The 19,969-nt window shown below is 40.5% G+C and overlaps 1 pseudogene; it reads right to left on the reverse strand.

Moving 5' to 3' along the window:
• Nucleotides 1-16,456: 16,456 nt before the first annotated feature.
• LOC110539990 (electrogenic aspartate/glutamate antiporter SLC25A13, mitochondrial-like) lies at nucleotides 16,457-18,454 on the reverse strand (annotated as a pseudogene).
• Between the last annotated feature and the right edge of the window lie 1,515 nt (nucleotides 18,455-19,969).

Below are 19,969 nucleotides of genomic sequence, written 5' to 3' on the forward strand. Positions count from 1 at the left end.
GGGTTTGTATAATGTTTACTTCCTTCATATCTTTACTTCTCATACTAATGGTTTTAACTTTGTGGAGTTTTTCCTTTAAAAATGCAGAATCGTGGAGCCCATTCCCAAGGGATACACTACAAAACCTTCTCACACCTAAGGCTTTGAAAGCATTGCAAAGGAAAGGGTGGAAAGACTATAAGAGCCAGGGGATAGGGGATTTTGCTTTAACATTGTGCCTCTCTGCAACATCAGAAGCTACGTTCATCAAAGCTCGCCAGCACTATAGTTTCTTAAAGTACATGGTTGAGTAGTGGTCCCAGGGGATAAACTATTAAGATTTTGGGTTGTCAAAAATAACTAATGATTCATAGTAGCTAATTTTTTTCTGTGGTTTACTTGGCTACCAACTGCCATTTACTCTAATCAATAATATTGTGTCTCCCAAATTTGGGAAATAACAAAGTGTATCTTAGTCACTGACCATGACCCTCTTCTCTAGAAATGTATCCATAAATTATATTAGCTATCACTCTGACCCACCTCTTCCTCAATATATTCTGTTTAGTTGCAGGATTTCTGCTTGGACACTTCTCCCACGTCCTATATGAAGCTTGGTAGCCTTGAACCACAGACCACCATCTCCTTATGGCATAGATAAAGACTGTGGGAGCTGTTTAATGTCAGTGATAAAGTGGTGAAGAGAAATTATCAGCCTTAAAAATGTAAATAGCAACAGAACCAAAATATCTGGGCACAGGGGTCTCTTCTGAGACTAATACTCCAACCAAGGATCATTCATGGATATAACCTAGAACCCCTGCTCAGATGTAGCCCATGGCAATTCAGTCTCCAAGTGGGTTTCCCTAGTAAGGGGGGAACATGGACTGTCTCTGACATGAACTCAGTGGCTAGTTCTTTGACTGCCTCCCCTGGGGGGAACGGCCTTACCAGGCCACAAAGGAGGACAATACAGCCAGTTCTGATGATACCTGATAGGCTAGGGTCAGAGGGAAGGGGAAGAGGATCTCCCCTATCAGTGGACTTGGGGAGGGGCATGGAAGGAGATGAGGAAGGATGGGATTGGGATGGGAGGAGGGAAGGAGCTACAGCTGGGTACAAAATGAATTGACTGTAATTACTATAAAAAATTATTTTAAAAATGCAAATATACTACATAGACCTCATTAGATGATAAATGTTGGTATAATGGTTTTTTGTTGTTTTTTTTTTAATGTATACACCTTACCCTTGTTCATTCAAATACTGATTTCTCCCCCACCCCACCCCCAACTCTCTGGTTTCAATCCAGATATTGCATTGTGTTTCTCATTCTAAGCATCCTGTCTCAACTCTTGTGTAAACAGGACAAAAATAAAGCAACTAGACACAATGTTGAGCAGGGAGGAGCCAGAGTATAGGAAAGAGAGGAGGAGCCACAAGGCAGAAGATGAGTGGGAGAAGAAGGGGTGAGAGGAGAGCTAGGAGAGCAGAGCTGGAGGAGAGATCTTGGTGGATGTGGAGCATGAACCAGACCTAAGATTTCACAAAAAAGAAAGTATAATGTGGAAAATCTAAATGTTAGCAAACTGAGCACTTGGAGGTTTAGGAGGGAGTAAATATTGCCCAGCATTGTGTTCTAGATTAACTAAAAACCCAGTCTCTCTGTGTGGTGATTTGGTTATACAGCTGTTTAAGATTAACAGCAAGCATTACCAGAAGATAAACCAATAGTAAATATTAATCATCACCTACAACAGATAAACAAATGTGTTCTGTCTCAAATGTGATAGCCTCTAGGGAGTTTTAGGGGCTTCAAAAGTGAATAGGTAAGAAGCAATTTTTTTATTAATTATAATATTTTATTTTTATTTATATTAATTACAGTTTATTACCTTTGTATCCCACCTTTAGCCCCCTCTCTTTTTCCCTCCCAATCTCACCCTCCTTCCCTCTTCTCCACACACCCCTCCTTCAGTCCACTAATAGGGGAGGCCCTCTGCCCCATGCAGGATTGGCTGCATTGTCTTCCTCTGTGGCCTGGTAAGGCTGCTCCTCCCTGAGGGGGAGGCAGTCAAAGAGCAGGCCAATCAAATTTTGTGTGCTTTATATTTCACAGTTCCAATCACATGTAGAGACTAAATAAGCAAACTGAACTGAATAAATAATAAACTAGAAATTAGTTGATGCCTGGTAAGCAGGGTGTTGAGTATAAGTCCTACTTTGAACAAATGTTTGGAGTACTGATATGTTCATGCACTGCTACAATTATTCTATTTTATTATAATTTATTTTTGTTGGTTTCTCATTGAGACTAATTTCTGGTGTACGTGAATTTTTTGCCTGAATGTATGTATGAGTACCATGTGGATCCCTGCAAAGATGAGATGAGGGTGTCAAATCCTCTGGAACTAGAATTACAGATGGTTGCAAGCCATTATCTGGCTGCTGGAAACTGAAACCGGGTCCTCAGTAAGAGGAACCAATCATTTTAACCACTGAGCCGTCTCTCAAGTTTCCTAATTTTTAAGTTAAACTCGGTGATTGGTAAATATAAGGGGGAAAAGAGAGTCTATTTAAAATTCACTCCTCCCTACAGTTCCAAGCATCCAGCAGAAGTCTCAGGATAGGACACTGCAGACACACACACACACACACACACACACACACACACACACACCACCACCACCACCAACAACAACAACAACAACAGCAGCAGCAGCAGCAGGTGAGGTGGCTGTACTCTCTGAAACTCTTTTCGGACTGTTGTTAGCACTTCACCTCGTCTCTTAATCATGTTCCAGAAATACTGTTATAGTAAATAAAAAATAATGAGTGTTAGACTATGTAATGTTATTATTAGCCCTGAGAATAACACAGCACTATTATTTAACCTGCTATTGAAAATACTAAGACACAGATACTTGTTAGATTTTATAATTGTCTTATTTGCCTTGGGCTGGGCAGATATTCCTACCTCACCACTCACCTCTCAGCCCCCATCCAATGCCATCCTCCTTAAACATCCTCGTTTGAACTATCTTTTATCCATAATCTCATGGTACTTGCCTATATTCTTCATCTGAGCCTTTTCACACCATTATTGGAGTGCTTTCTCCCAGCTCACGTGGTTTCTTCTCCACACTAACCTATTGTGGTATCCTCTCTCCTCCTCTCTTCCCATCTGTCTCTTTCCTGTGAGTCTCTCTTGAACCCAAAAGCCCAGGAACCTTAGCCACATGCCTACCCCATTCTGCCCTTCTCAGATATAGACCATTCCCAGGTATCAATCAGGTATGTCTTAGGCATGCTTACAAAACAAAGATAGATGTACCCAGATCTTGAGGGCCAGTAACACACATGAGACCAACCTCCAACATGTTCTCCTAGATGTTCTGTCAGAGTGAATTCTATCCCTCCACTCATTCAAATACTGAAATCCTAATATTCTGGTTATAAGACCATGACCTTATTTAGAATGTTCTCATTGCAGATAGACTAGGTTAAAATGAGATTTTATTAGGAGGTGGTGTGGAGCCTGAATACTACATAAGTGGTGTTCCTTAGAAAGAATATTGGACACAGACAAGCAACTTGAAGAATGACATACAATATGTAGGCAGAGATCAAGAGAATGAGTGTGCTTGCCAAGAAATGCCACAAATTGCTTGCAGATCACCAGAGGTCAGGGGAGATGCAGGGAACCAGTTACTCCTGGAAGCTCAGAAGGAATCAACCCTGCTAACAACCTTCACCTTGGGCATCTCTACTCCGGCACTGTGAGACAATACATTTTTGTTTTTAAGTATCTCTGTGTGGGATACCTTATTATATCAGCTATAAGAAACAATTCTAAATGTCTTAAGGTTGTAGGCATAATCCCAGCATGCTGACTATTTCCAGAGGTTCTTTCAGGCTAGCTTCCCATGGGAGCCCAGGGATGTAAAAGAGCAGAACTTGCAGCAATGAGAAATGAGATCTTTTTGTACCTAATAAAATCTTTAATATGTACAAGTGTGTTTAAAAGTAGCTGAAGTTCTCACAGCTTATTTTGTGGAGGTGAAAGAATTCTTTTTGATATGTGGGAAAGATTCTTTGTGGTCCAAACGTTTAAATATCTACCAAAACTTCTGTATGATTGGCTATCAAAGGAACCTCTTGAACTATGTTGGAAAGTCTCTGTCAAACAAATCTCTGCCCTGTAATAATAGGATACATTAAGTCAAAAATGTTCTTTCTTCCAAGTCAACAAAAAATAGTAATATATTATAAGCATGATCAAAATTTAGAGAAAGATTTAAAATCTCCCCAACCAGGGAAACTATGTGGGTGTAAAATTCTAAAGCTATGTAAATTTGAAACTTTTAAACTAATAAGATTTTTTGATCATTTTCTTAATCTTCAAATCATTTCAAGTTTTGAACACAGGTCAAGCTATAAGACTACATTTTTGAAACTTGTGTTCTTCTACTTGTCAGATTGGTGACAGCAGAATAATCTTCAAAGATAATTTTTAATTCCAATCTTCTGAGTACCTAAGACCTAAACTATTTTAAGCCTTCTAACTTTATTATATAAAGGTTAGAGTTGAATTATATATTATGGAATATCAAAAACTTTCTTACATATTAAAATTATAAGGACTATTGCCTAAGTACAGTAAAACTCTGTAATGTTTTATGAAATAAATATACTGCAACATTGTAGCACATCATTTTGGACAAATATTCAATAATATCATGCACAAAGATAATTTTAATATGTTACACTTAAAAAATAAAGTTCTATAAAATGTGTCTTTAGTATTGGGTCACCATTGTCTCTTTTAAATCTTCCATTCCTTTTTTATTTTAAATGCAGTTGGCAGAAGGCTGACAGTTGAGTATATTTAATTCCCTCAAATATGCTGCTTCATCAACCACAAAACCAAGCTTTTTATTTAGCAGAAATCAAAATGTATTTCTTTTGACTATTAATCTTTCTTTGTTTCTTTGTTTCTTTTCTTATGTACATTGGTCTTTTGACTGTATATATGTCTGTGTGAGGGTGTCAGATCCCCTGGAGCAGGAGTTAAAGATAACTGTGAGCTGCCGTGGGGGTGCTGGGAATTCAATCTCGGTCCTCTGGAGGAGAAGCCAGTGCTCTTAACTGCTGAGTCATCTTTTCAACCCCATAAATCACTTTCGTTATGCTCTAAACAAGAGTTTCAATAACAACTCAAATAGTTTGTATTTTGTGCTGGTTTTCATCATGCAGTCCTGTCCAGTCTATAGCCCATGCACATTTGGCCAAGAATGGCTACAATTATGATGCAATACAAAGTTGTAAACTTTATTAAAACATTATGACTTTGTGTGTGTGTGTGCTTTTTGTTTTTCACTCAACTGTGCAGTTCTCAAATACAAGTTTTATAAATGACAATGTTATGTTCAATGTTGAAAGGTTGGATACATCTAAAAGAGTTGGCCAAGATTTACTTCTGTTTATTTTTTCGCCATCTTTTCTTCCAACTTATTTATACAACCTTATCAGCACTTGAGAGCTTCACAAACTGAGTTTGGCCCTGCCTTTCTTCTCAATGCCAGTAACTTGCCTTATCATCACCCATGTCTTACCCAATGACGCTAAGGTGGTGATTAGCTAATGATAAGACTCGGGCATAAAAGAATACTCATATTTCCCTTTTGATCTGTCTTTAGCATCCTTTTCTCAAAGGCATGCCTGGAGTTATGTAAGTCAGGGCAAGCACATGACCCTAAATGATAGACACGCCGCTAAACATCATAATGATTTTGTTTCTGCAACTGATGCAGTTCAGTCCCCTGTGTCACGTGGTATGCTGTTTGATCAAAAATTGCCTAGGGCTGAGTCCTGCCTGCTACATTTATAACTGCATTTGCATTACATGTTTTTGTCTATATGGTTTGGTTCATGGATGGGGAACTACTACAGTGAACTGGACTTCTATGACTAACATGTTCATAGTTCACAGAACTTCTAATTTGAATAACAAAAGACTGTAAATGAATTATTCTGGGTAGCAGTTTAATTTTTATGGTAGCTAATAATATTTTATGGCACATTAGGCTACTTCATAATGTGAGAAAAATATAATAAACAACTGCAAATTAAAAGGAAATTAAAAATTAGTAAAATGTGAATGAAGCTACCAAATAGACACATACATTTTTTAATTTAATTTTATTTTATTAATTATACTTTATTCACTTTGTATCCCCCCATGAGCTCCTTCCTCCTCCCCACCCGGTCCCACCTTCCCTCCCCCTTCTTCACACTTGCCCCTCCCCAAGTCCACTGATAGAGGAGGTCTTCCTCTCCTTCTGTCTGATCTTAGTCTATAAGATCACAGCAGGAGTGGCTGCATTGTTATCTTCTGTGGCCTGGTAAGGCTGCTCCCCCCTCAGGGGCAGGTGATCAAAGAGCAGGCAAATCAGGTTATGTCAGAGGCAGTCCCTCTTCCTATTACTATGGAACCCACTTGGACACTAAAATGCCATGGGCTACATCTGTGCAGGGGTTCTAGGTTATCTCCATCCCTGGTACTTGGTTGGTCTGGGAAGACCCCTGTGTTCAAATTTTCTGGTTCTGTTGCTCTCCTTTTGGAGTTCCTGGCCTCTCCAGATCTTACTATTTCCCACTTCTTATATAAGATTCCATGCACTCTGCCCAAAAGTTGGCCATAAGTCTCAGTGTCTGCTTTGATAATCTGCAGGGAAGAGCCTCTCAGAGGCCCTCTGTGGCAGGTTTCTAGGTTGTTTCCTGTTTTCTTCTTCTTCTGATGTCCATCCTCTTTGCCTTTCAGGATGGGGATTGAGCATTTTGGTCAGGATCTTCTCTCTTAATCAGTTTCTTTAGATGCACAGATTTTAGTAGGTCTATCCTATATTATATGTCATTATGAGTGAGTATATACTGCATGTGTCTTTCTGCTTCTGGGACAGCTCACTCAGGATGATCCTTTCCAGGTCCCACAATTTACCTGTAAAGTTCATGATTTCCTTATTTTTCATTGCTGAGTAATATTCCATGGTGTAGATGTACCACAATTTCTCTATCCATTCTGCAGTTGAGGGGCATCTGGGCTGTTTCCAGCTTCTGGCTATTACAAATAAAGCTGCTACAAACATGGTTGAGCAAATGTCCTTATTGTGTACTGGAGCCTCTTTTGGATATACGCCTAGGAGTGGTATGGCTGGATCTTGAGGAAGCGCTATTCCTAGTTGTCTGAGAAAGCGCCAGACTAATTTCCAGAGTGGTTATACAAGTTTACATTCCCACCAGCAATGGAGGAGGGTTCCCTTTTCTCCACAACCTATCCAGCATATGTTGTCACTTGAGTTTTTTATCTTGGCCATTCAGATGGATGTAAGGTGAAATCTCAGGGTCATTTTGATTTACATTTCCCTAATGGCTAATGACGTTGAGAATTTTTTTTTTCAATGCAGTTTATTCAGGAACATTAAACAATCCTCGGACCCCGGGGAAAGCCAGCCCACAGCTTAAATAGCCTCTGGGTAGCCAACCCAGGCGTGCCACGGGGGCAATGCAGATAGGTCCACATACATGGAAGCAAGCCAGATCCTCGGCCTTAGCCAAATGTGGAATTGTTCGTGACAGAAAGCACTCACCATCGGGAAGGTGGAAGGCAGAAACCAGCTCCATCTTTAAGGCATAGCATTCCGCAGCTCTCTACAGTTCCCCCTTTTTGTTTTAGACGCATCAGGCAAGAGTAGAGGTCTGATCTCTGATATTAGAAATAAATTGGGACTTTGTACCGATGTTCATTTAGGTGTCATCCACCCAAAGAGCATCAGACCCGTCCGATACCTTTTTCTCAGAGGCGGGACCTGGGGCATCAACCCGCATGCAATCAGACATGCTCTTCTCTGGGTCCAAAGCGGCTGACCCTGAGTGCAGTGCTTAGCCTCGCATCCTGAGCTTATCATTTTAGCTTTTTATGGTAGCCAACCATGCTTGGGGAGAATGTCCTGCTTCAATGGCTGTAAAGGCCTGAATGATCATGGCTGCATCACACTGTTGTGAGACTCTAATCTTGCATATATACCACAGGCAAACCAAGGAGACCAACACCAGAAGGCCTGCTAACACTCTCATGCCCGCCCATTCCTTCAGATGATTCATGGCAGCAGCAATCCATGTTGATAATCCTGTGGCTAGTCCTGCATCCACTCCGGTAGAATTTACTGTGACAATGGCCACTCTCAGCTGCTCCATCGTAGTATCGAATTCTCCAGTCCAATTACCTAAAATATAGCTCGACAATTGTTTAGACAGATTTGCAGCACAGGAAAAATTCTCATGTTGTATGCTAGTGACACAAAGTCCAGCATACTTTCATTGACAGCCAGGTTGAGCGATTTGCCATAGGGTATCAATTTGCTCCTGCAAGAGGTCAATCCTCTGATTGAACACCATCAAGCTTCCTTTTAGTTGAGCATTAATTCCTTTATGTACAACTAAGGCATGAGCTACATTGGCTAAATGATTATTCAGGGTCTGAGCAGTCTGCCCAGTATGACTCATGGCTAATGCCCTGGTGGTAGCTCCAACAGCCGTCAATGAGATGGTAGTAACAATGGTGGCTGTAGTTCCAAGATCCCTTTTCTGTCTGAAGAGAGTCATAGCGTGAGGGGCATCAATGGGCACAGGCACCCAGTGAGGCATGCGAGTAACCAGGGCATACCTAAATTTACTAGCATTCCAGCATTGGGCAAAAAAGCAAGTATCATTACCACAATTACTTGGCTCTATCTGGCTAATAATGAATAAAAATGGGGGATATAGACAAACAGGTGTGGGCTTATAGGAAATATTATGAGAAGCCTTAACCCCTCGTTGGAACATCCTGCATCATTTCTAGAACTAGCAGTGGTGGTGTCCGAGGTCTGAGTAGGTTCAGGAGACCATTGCCCCCAGGGGTGAGACGTGCTCCATGCCAATTGACTAACTCCATGTTTTCCTCCAATTTTGAAAGTCATTTAAGGTTCTTAAATTATTTTTTTCCCTTTTTTCTTAAATTTTTCATCAATTACACTTTATTCATTCTGCATCCCCCCATAAGCCCCTCCCTCCTCTCCTCCCAATCCCACCCTCCCTCCTCCCTCTGCTTGCATGCCACTCCCCAAGTCCACTAATAGGGGAGGTTCTCCTCTCCTTTCTGATCTTAGTCTGTCAGTTCACATCAAAAGTGGCTGTATTGTCCTCTACTATGGCCTGGTAAGGCTGCTCCCCCGCCCAGAGGGAGGTGATCAAAGAGCAGGCCAATCAGATTATGTCAGAGGCAGTCCCTCTTCACATTACTATGTAACCCAATTGGACTCTGAACTGCCCTGGGCTACATCTGTGCAGGGGTTCTGGGTTATCTCCATGAATAGTCCTTGGTTGGAGTATGAGTCTCTGGGAAGTTCCCTATGTTCAAATTTTCTTGTTCTGTTGCTCTCCTTGTGGAGACCCTGTCCTCTCCAGCTCTTACTATTTCCCAGTTCTTACCTAAAATTCCGTTCTCCTGCCCAACAGTTGCCCATCAGGCTCAGCATCTGCTTTGATAGTCTGAAGGGCAGAGGCTTTCAGAGGCCCTCTGTGGTAGGTTCCTAGGTTGTTTCCTGTTTTCTTCTTCTTCTGATGTCCATCCTCTTTGCCTTTCCGGATGGGGATTGGACGTTTTAGTTAGGGTCCTCTCTCTTGTTTAGTTTCTTTAGATGCACAGGTTTTAGTGGGTTTGTCCTATGTTGTATGTCTATATGAGTGAGTATATACCATGTGTGTCTTTTTGCTTCTGGGACAACTCACTCAGGATGATCCTTTCCAGATCCCACCATTTACCTGCAAATTTCATGATTTCCTTATTTTTCATTGCTGAGTAATATTCCATTGTGTAGATGTACCACAATTTCTGCATCCATTCTTCAGTTGAGGGGCATCTGGGTTGTTTCCAGCTTCTGGCTATTACAAATAAAGCTGCTACAAACATGGTTGAGCAAATGTCCTTTTTGTGTACTTGAGCCTCTTTTGGATATATGCCCAGGAGTGGTATGGCTGGATCTTGAGGAAGCGCTATTCCTAGTTGTCTGAGAAAGCGCCAGATTGATTTCCAGAGTGGTTGTACAAGTTTACATTCCCACCAGCAGTGGAGAAGGGTTCCCCTTTCTCCACAACCTCTCCAGCATGTGTTGTCACTTGAGTTTTTGATCTTGGCCATTCTCATGGGTGTAAGGTGAAATCTCAGGGTTGTTTTGATTTGCATTTCCCTAATGGCTAGTGAGGTTGAGCATTTCTTTAAGTGCTTCTCTGCCATTTGGTATTCCTCTACAGAGAATTCTCTGTTTAGCTCTGTTCCCCATTTTTTAAGTGGATTACTTGGTTTGCTGCTTTTCAGCTTCTTTAGTTCTTTATATATACTGGATATGAGTCCTCTGTCAGATAAAGGGTTGGTGAAGATTCTTTCCCAATCTGTAGGTGGTCGCTTTGTTTTGATGATGGTGTCCTTTGCTTTACAGAAGCTTTTCAGTTTCATGAGGTCCCATTTATTGGTTGTTGCTCTTAGAGCCTGTGCTGTTGGTGTTCTGTTCAGGAAGTTTCCCCCTGTACCAATGAGTTCTAGGGTATTTCCCACTTTTTTTTCAAGCCGATTTAATGTGTCTGGTTTTATGTTGAGGTCTTTGATCCACTTGGACTTCAGTTTTGTGCAGGGTGACAAGTATGAATCTATTTTCATAGAAGCGGTCATCAAAAGTCTCCCATCCAAAAAAAGCCCAGGACCAGATGGCTTCAGCGCAGAATTCTACCAGACCTTCAAAGAAGAGCTAACACCAATTCTCTTCAAACTATTCCACAAAATAGAAACAGAAGGAATATTACCAAATTCATTCTATGAAGCCACAGTCACCTTGGTACCTAAACCTCACAAAGACTCAACAAAGAAAGAGAATTTCCGGCCAATCTCCCTTATGAACATTGATGCAAAAATACTTAATAAAATACTTGCAAACCGAATCCAAGAACACATCAAAGATATTATCCACTATGACCAAGTAGGCTTCATCCCAGGTATGCAGGGGTGGTTCAATATACGGAAATCCATCAATGTGATCCACCATATTAACAAACTGAAAGAAAAAAACCACATGATAATCTCCCTAGATGCTGAAAAAGCCTTTGACAAAATCCAACATCCATTCATGTTCAAAGTATTGGAGAGATCAGGGATACAAGGCACATATCTAAACATAGTAAAGGCGATATACAGCAAGCCTATAGCCAACATCAAACTGAATGGAGAGAAACTTAAAGCAATCCCACTGAAATCAGGGACAAGACAAGGCTGCCCACTCTCTCCATATCTCTTCAACATAGTGTTGGAAGTCCTTGCTAGAGCAATAAGACAGTTGAAGGAGATCAAGGGGATACAAATTAGAAAGGAAGAAGTCAAATTATCACTATTTGCAGATGATATGATAGTATACGTGAGTGACCCCAAAAACTCTACCAGGGAACTCCTACAGCTGATAAACACCTTCAGCAAAGTGGCAGGATACAAAATTAACTCAAAAAAATCAGTAGCCCTCCTGTATACAAAAGAAAAAAGGGCTGAGAAAGAAATTAGGGAAACAACACCCTTCACAATAGCCACAAATGACATAAGGTACCTCGGAGTAACCCTAACCCAGGAAGTCAAAGACTTGTATGAAAAAAATTTCAAGTCTCTGAAGAAAGAATTAGAAGAAGATATGAGAAGATGGAAAGATCTCCCATGCTCATGGCTTGGTAGGATTAACATAGTAAAAATGGCCATCTTACCAAAAGCAATCTACAGATTCAATGCAATGCCCATCAAATTACCAACACAATTCTTTACAGACCTGGAAAGGAAAATTCTCAACTTCATATGGAATAACAAGAAACCCAGAATTGCTAAAACAATCCTCTACAATAAAAGATCTTCTGGAGGTATCTCCATCCCTGATCTTAAGTTGTACTATAGAGCAACAGTTTTAAAAACTGCATGGTACTGGCATAGAAACAGAATGGTGGATCAATGGAACCGAACAGAGGACCCAGAAATAAACCCACACACTTATGGACACCTGATCTTTGACAAAGACGCCAAAACCATACAATGGAAAAAAGATAGCATCTTCAACAAATGGTGCTGGTCTAACTGGATGTCTACATGTAGAAAAATGAAAATAGACGTTGAGAATTTTTAAGTGTTTCTCTGCCATTCGATATCCCTCTACAGAGAGTTCTCTATTTAGCTCTGTTCCCCATTTTTAATTGGATTACTTGGTTTGCTGCTTTACAGCTTCTTTAGTTCTTTATATATACTGGATATTAGCCCTCTGTCAGATAAAGGGTTGGTGAAGATTCTTTTCCAATTTGTAGGCAGTCATTTTGTTTTGATAATGGTGTCCTTTGCTTTAAGAAGCTTTTCAGTTTCATGAGGTCCCATTTGAAAGAATTAGAAGAAGATATGAGAAGATGGAAAGATCTCCCATGCTCATGGCTTGGCATGATTAACATAGTAAAAATGGCCATCTTACCAAAAGCAGTCTACAGATTCAATGCAATTCCCATCAAATTACCAACACAATTCTTTACAGACCTGGAAAGAAAAATTCTCAACTTCATATGTAATAACAAGAAACCCAGAATTGCTAAAACAATCCTCTACAATAAAAGATCTTCTGGAGGTATCTCCATCCCTGATCTTAAGCTGTACTATAGAGCAACAGTAATAAAAACTGCATGGTACTGACATAGAAACAGAATGGTGGATCAATGGAACTGAACAGAAGACCGAGAAATAAACCCACATATTAATGGACACCTGATTTTTGACAAAGATGCCAAAACCATTCAATGGAAAGAAGACAGCATCTTCAACAAATGGTGCTGGTCTAACTGGATGTCTACAGGTAGAAAAATGCAAATAGATCCATACTTATCACCCTGAACAAAACTGAAGTCCAAGTGGATCAAAGACCTCAACATAAAACCAGACACGTTAAATCAGTTAGGAGAAAAGGTGGGGAAAACCCTAGAACTCATTTGTACAGGAGACAACTTCCTGAACAGAACACCAACAGCACAGGTTCTAAGAGCAACAATCAATAAATGGAACCTCATGAAACTGAAAAGCATCTGTAAAGACACAGATACTTTTTAAAAGTTTCATCTCACTCACATAAAAAATAATTAGAATTCTTTTTGCAAGTTTAGTTAAAGGTAACCACGCAGAAGTAAACATGAGAGATATCAACATTCTCTGGTCAAGGAAAGATAGAAAGTCAGAAAACATGCAAACAAACTTAAACTTTGAAGTACCTTTTATTTGCCAGAGTCTGGAAAGGATACACAGAACTACCAAGCTGACAGTTTTTACACTGTGCCCCTGGTAGTCTTAGAGAGTAAGAGCTCACAAACGACAAAGCACAAACCCCTCTATGGAAGTGTTACATTTGTGATATTACCGAATTTCAGAATACTAATTAAAATTCTAACCAACAAGGAGCTTACAGCTCAGAATTGGAAACTGGTCTTTTATTTTTAATTTGAAGGGTTACGTGAAACCATTTTTATCCAGGTATATAAAGGATTATGAGTTTATTCCCTATATACCACTTTGATCCACTTTTTTACTCGTACTCATCCCCATTTGCCCATACTCTTGTTTATTCATCCAAAAGACTATGACCAACAAATCACAGGGATACTTGCACATTAATGTTTTCTGCACCACTATTTGTGATAGATACATTATAGAATCAACCTATGTATCCAACAACAGAGGAATGAATAAATAAAATGTGTTTAATACATGAAGTGGAATTTTCCAGCCATAAGGAAACAATCTCAATGTACATAAATGTAATCCACCACATAAACACACCCAAGGACAGAAACTATATGATCAGCTCATTAGAGGCAGAAAGGCTTTTGCCAAAACCGACATCCCTTCATGATACAAGTTCTGAGGAATTTAGAGATATGGAAGACACAATTCAACATAATAAGGGTCATACAACAGTGCCACAAGTCACATCATGCTAAATGGAGAAAAATTCAAAACATTTCTACTAAAATCATGAACAAGACAAGGCTGTGCACTCTCTCTATTCCTGTTTAATATAGTACTTGAAATCTTCACTAGAGCAATAAGAACTGACAGATATCAGGAAAATATAAATACAAAAGGAAGAAGGCAAAGTATATTTATTTGCAGATGGTATGATTCTATGCATAAAAGATCCTAGAGACCTCACCAGAATACTCCTACAGCTGATAAGCACTGTCAGCAAAGTAACAAGACACAAAATTGGCACCCAAAATCTGTAGCGTTCTTATAAACTAATGACAAACACACTGAAAAATAAGTCAGAGAAACAGTACCTTTCACAATAGTATGAAATTATCAAATTATCAAAGGAATGATAAAAAAAATCGCTTGAGAGCAAAGCATCTCAGTTTTGCGTAGACACTATAGTGGTCCTCTCCACACGTCACCAGTCAGCACAGTTCCACCAAAGCCTCTGGAGGGACAGGGGATATGTGGGCCAGCCCTCACTTCTAGACTGTGCCTGGACTGCCCAGACAGGATACCCAGGGAAGTGGAGACTGAGAGAATGAACGTGGCGCTACAGGCAAGGTAAAGCCATGAAGACACACTGCACGGAAAATAGATAGCGTCTCTGTCGATACACCGAGTAAGACACGGGCTGTTGTAGAGTGGACAGATAAAGAAATGAATGGTGACAGAAAATAAAAACAAGGTTTAACCAGGAAGTGGGAATCAAAGAAACAAGAGTAAAAAGAAGAGATTTCAGGCCTGCGTGATGAGATGGAAATGTGCTTTGTCTTGAGAACGAGAGCCTTCTAGACAAAATTAATTTTGAAATGAGTTTTTTTTTGGGGGGGAAGGTTAACTTTAAAAGCAGTTTATTTCTCCCTTCACCAATGCACAAACCTCTGCCCGTGATGCAAGGCACCTTAAATTAAATAAAATTTAAGAGTGTACTTGTCTGACACGATTCAAGATAAAGTGGATTTTAAAGACAAATGTGTGCGAGCTGTGGGGATGTGGGAGTAGGGGGGCACCAGCAAGAAGGGGTGTACCTTATTCTCATAGTGTTTATTCAAATAGACAGTAATCAGCACGTGTTCATCATACGTGTTTATTCCAAACTGTTATGCTTAGTTTCTTTTGTCTTTATCATAAAAATGCCAAAAGCATTTCCTTAAAATTCAAAAATTTTCCCTGGTAGACGTAGTACAAGTAAGAGAACATGATTACTAAATATCTTCAATGTGGTTTTCATTCTGAAAAAAAAAAAAAAAAAAAAAAAAAAGAGTTTTACGTAAAATCTTCATAATGGCACCAAGTTTGTGCATGTTTAAAATTTAAATTCAGGCTGGGTGTTAGGGGGTTGTTATTATTATTTATTGCAATGTTTTTCATTTTTATAAATATATACATGGCTTTGTACTACTTTAAACATCCTCAGAACTCATTGTTTGCTTTAGGAATCATGGCTACCTTCAGTGGCCTCAATGAGGTAGGAGGCCTTCTTCAGTTCCCTTCAGACTTATTCCAGATCATGTCAGTGTTGACCAAACGTGGTTGCATATAAATGATACAAACACAAGTTTGTGAGCAGAGTGCAAAAAATTAATTAGTAATAATTCCACAGGAACAAAAACATCCTTGGACCAAAAACATCCAGAAAATGAGTGATTGCCTTTTACGAAAAGCCTTGACCTCAATGTAAATGAGACAGATGAGGAAGGGGCAGAGCCGAGCTTCAACCAGAGATGGGATTTTCTGCAGTACTGACCACTGTACAGCCACATCCCTGCTCAGTCTTCCAAAAGGCTCCTGTTACCCACTCTTTAGGTGGATGTTGATGACTTGAAGACAGGTAAGTAACATTAAAATTGACTTTCAATCCCTGCGAATATTGTGACTGCCAGTTTACAGGCCCCAACATGGCCAGGACTGGGAGCAAGCAGGGTAACCCGAGATGTGGAAATGGACTCAGATCCTGCTGGGTTACTCCTTCAAAATCAACATAGAACCATCCCCGCAGCAATTCATAAGTCAGCAAGGTGACACCGAACTGGGACAAGAATAGGAAGAGAAGAGCATCGGCCCCTTTCCACAACGTCTTTGGGCCTTCTTCCCATAGTGTCTTTCTGAAGCCGTTCATCACAGCACTGCAAGTGGTTTGGCCAGCCCGGGGAAGCCAACTATAATCTAGTCTTGATAACAGCAGCAGGGGTCACTAAAGATGCCTCAGCCATAGCAGCTGTAACAACAGCTAAGAGCAGGCTTTCTGGTCTGATCTGCCCATCTTCGTTTGCAAAGGAAGCCTCCAAATGGACATAGAAGGGAAGTAGATGCTATGAAAGAAATGTCCCACAAAAAGCATGCTTGGACACACTAGTAGATGCCAAAGAACCCCAGATTTTATGCCACATACAGAACTGATTCTGCAGCTTGTAGTGATCCCTCTAGCCACTTATGAGCAAATCTTGACAACTTCTAAAGAATTTGTGAGTGCATGGAATTTTATGTAAGAAGTGGGAAATAGTAAGAGCGGGAGAGGACAGGAACCCGACAAGGAGAGCAACAGACTGAGAAAATTTGAACACAGGGAACTTCCCAGAGACTCATACTCCAACCAAGAACTATTCATGGAGATAACCTAGAACCCCTGCACAGATATAGCCCATGGCAGTTTAGTGTCCAAGTGGGTAACATACTAATGGGAAGAGGGACTGCCTCTGACAAGATCTGATTGGCCTGCTCTTTGATCACCTACCCCTGAGGGGGGAGCAGCCTTGCCAGGCCACAGAGGATGACAATGCAGCCACTCCTGATGTGATCTGATAGACTAAGATCAGAAGGAAGGAGAGGAGGACCTCCCTTATCAGTGGACTTGGGGAGGGGCATGCATGAAGAAGAGTGAGGGAGGGTGGGGCTGGGAGGGGAGGAGGGAGGGGCTTATGGGAGGATACAAAATGAATAAATTAAATTAATAATTTAATTAATTATTTAAATAATTAATTTAATACGTTAATAAATTAATACAAAAAAATTTGTGAAATTCACCTGGGAGCTTCCTGCACAGCCTTTTGCAAAAATCTCTGCTACACGTGGGACCTAGATGTCTTTGTGAATAAATTTATCCTTCACAAAACCATTCACTGTAAACGTTGTAGCCTTCTTCAAGGTGGCTCCCAATAACTGTGGTAGAAAACCTCTGTACCGTATAAAGAAGCCTTCATAATGGAGCATATTCTGAAAACAGTCAAAGCTGGTTTTATACATGTGCCTCATTCCACTACCACCACCCCACACACACAAAAGAGCTAGTTGATCACTGATTTTTTTCAAGATCAAGAGCCTACACAACAGTGGCTCCATCAGCTCCTGAAAAAGGCCACACCTGTGGGCTGACTCTGCAAGCTATAGAACTGAATGAACAGCATCACCTGAGGCCTTCGACTGCCCCTGGGCATCAGTCAAATTTCCTTCAGTCAGAGTTTCTTCTTCTGGAGGAGCAATCTTCTCAATGTCTGCTAAAGCCATTTATTCCTTTGGCTCATATAAGTCTGAGTTACAAGATTTTACCTTCTGTGTGTATGTACAGCCTGACTAAACTTACCAGCTGCCAGAGAGGACTCCTCCTTAGTCACCTCAACATCTTCCCCACTGCCATCCCGAGTGCTGTAGATCTTTCTAATGGAGGTCCACATTGTTAAGGAGCAAATTCAATCCATTACAACAGGAGAAACTAACTTGATGGGATGCAGTGCTCCTGGACATTCTTCAGTGAAAGGAGTCAAGACATAGGGTTATAGTGACCATGATGTCTTGGAAGTCAATGGCTATGACTCTTTGCAGTATTGGCATTGATTGATTCATTGGAAGAAGACTACTTCTCATGTCCTAACTGGACTCCCAGCAAAAACTGATTAACTCTGCATATGTACAGAGACCTTTTCTTTCCTTTCTAAAATGTAGTTACACAAATTATGAATCCCAGTGAAATGTAATATGTTGATGAATTGTAGTCTGTCCAAACATTTGCTTGACATCCTCAAACATAAGCTCTTCTTTGCCAGCTTTGTCAAACAGTTAGAGGACCACCATAAACAAGGCATCTGGGGAACACAGGGCAGATTCAAATGGTACAGATTCTTGGAAGGATGGAAGAATAGTAATCCATCTTTGATCTGATCCACTACGGCACTTAAAAGTTCCAGTCTGTGGGTTAGGCTGTCTCTCTCCGAAATACTCAGATACCAAGTGACAAAGTCAGCAAGAGACATTAAAAAAATATCCATTTTTTTCAATGCTTGCAAAACTTCAAAATATTGTCATAAGTTCAGCTGGATCTGCTCACTTGCTTAAAGCCACCTTAGCTGCCACCATGCTTCTGCCCTAGTGTGGGTGGCTGAAGGAGTGGCTCGCAGGATGGCCCAAACTGGGGACTCCTGTGGCACACTTCCCATCCCAACATCCGTGCAGGCAGTGATTCATCTTGGCCTTTTAAATGTATTTTATGTGTATGACTAAGCATAAATGGCGTGAAAATAATAGGTGCCAAGCTGTTCTGTTGTGTTCTGGCTGGCAACATTATATGGATGAAACCCAAATTTTGGAGGAGTGACCTAATCTAACCTTTGCCTACAGTTTGTATTGTGCTACTTTCCTTGTTGCTGAAACAAAATAACCGACAAGGAACACCTTAAAGAGGAAGCACTTGTTCTGGCATAAGTTTGAGGGGAGGCATATAGTCTATCATGGCAGAAAATGCAAAGCAGCAGGAGAGTAAGGTAACTGCTGTTCACATACACTAACAGCCAGGAAGCAGAGAACAACAAGAAATGGGTCAAGACTCAATTGAGGTAAACCTCACAGCCCTACCCACTTCCTTCAACAGATTTTCTTTTAAAGGTTCCACAGCCTTCCAAAACAGTACTAAAAGCGCACCATAACATGAGCCTTGGCACCATCTCAAATTCAAACACCAACACCCATTTAGGAATACAGTAACAAATCATTCTCCTGAATGCCCATATGTTTTCCTAAGCTATCAGGTCAAGAGTCCTCCAATTTGTCAACTATGGGCATAATAAGATAAAATGTTTTTTATCCTTTTCTTAACCCAAATTTCTCCATTTTCATCATTTCCTACTCTCTGAAAATGACTGTCTAGTCATAATCTGTTCAATATCCGTATAACCCTAAGGGAGCCTCAAATAATAAATACATTATTATCCAGTTGGGAAAAAATACCAAATGCGTTCTAGTACTCCTCAGCTAGCTCAAGAATATATGGAGAACTTGAGAATTTCTTTACAATTGTGAAGTCTAATATTGATTGCTGACTTGATAGAATCTCCTCAGAGACACGACTCCGGATGTGTCTATAGGGGAAATTCTAAATAAGGTTTAGTGAGATGAAAACACCCACCTTAAATAAAGGCTGCACCATAGTCCCACACTGTCTGAGGAGTAGAAAGCTGAGAAGGACCTGCACGACTCACTGTCTCCTGGTTGCAAATGCAATGTGAACAGCTGCCTCTGGCTCCTGCACCTCAAACTGTGAAACAAAGCTAAACTTTCCTTCTTGAAATTGGTCTGGTCAGGAATTTTGTCACAGCAGTAAAGAAGGAGCTAAGACAATGCTTGTTCACATTATTATCTTATTTTAATTCAAGCCCGGACCCTGGAAGTTCTTTTCTTCATTGATCTAGTATGTTCCATCTTCAGCTAAGCTATTGCATTATCTTCTATTCTAGACCACAGAACAGAAGACTTCTCAAAGCATTTCTCTCTAAGGTAAACACACCACACACACGCGCACGCGCGCACATACACACACACACACACACACACACACACACACACACTGATTTAAATCCAAATGTATTATTTTTTCTG

The sequence above is a fragment of the Meriones unguiculatus genome, chromosome 4, assembly GCF_030254825.1.
Source record: "Meriones unguiculatus strain TT.TT164.6M chromosome 4, Bangor_MerUng_6.1, whole genome shotgun sequence".
In the NCBI taxonomy this organism is placed as follows: domain Eukaryota; kingdom Metazoa; phylum Chordata; class Mammalia; order Rodentia; family Muridae; genus Meriones; species Meriones unguiculatus.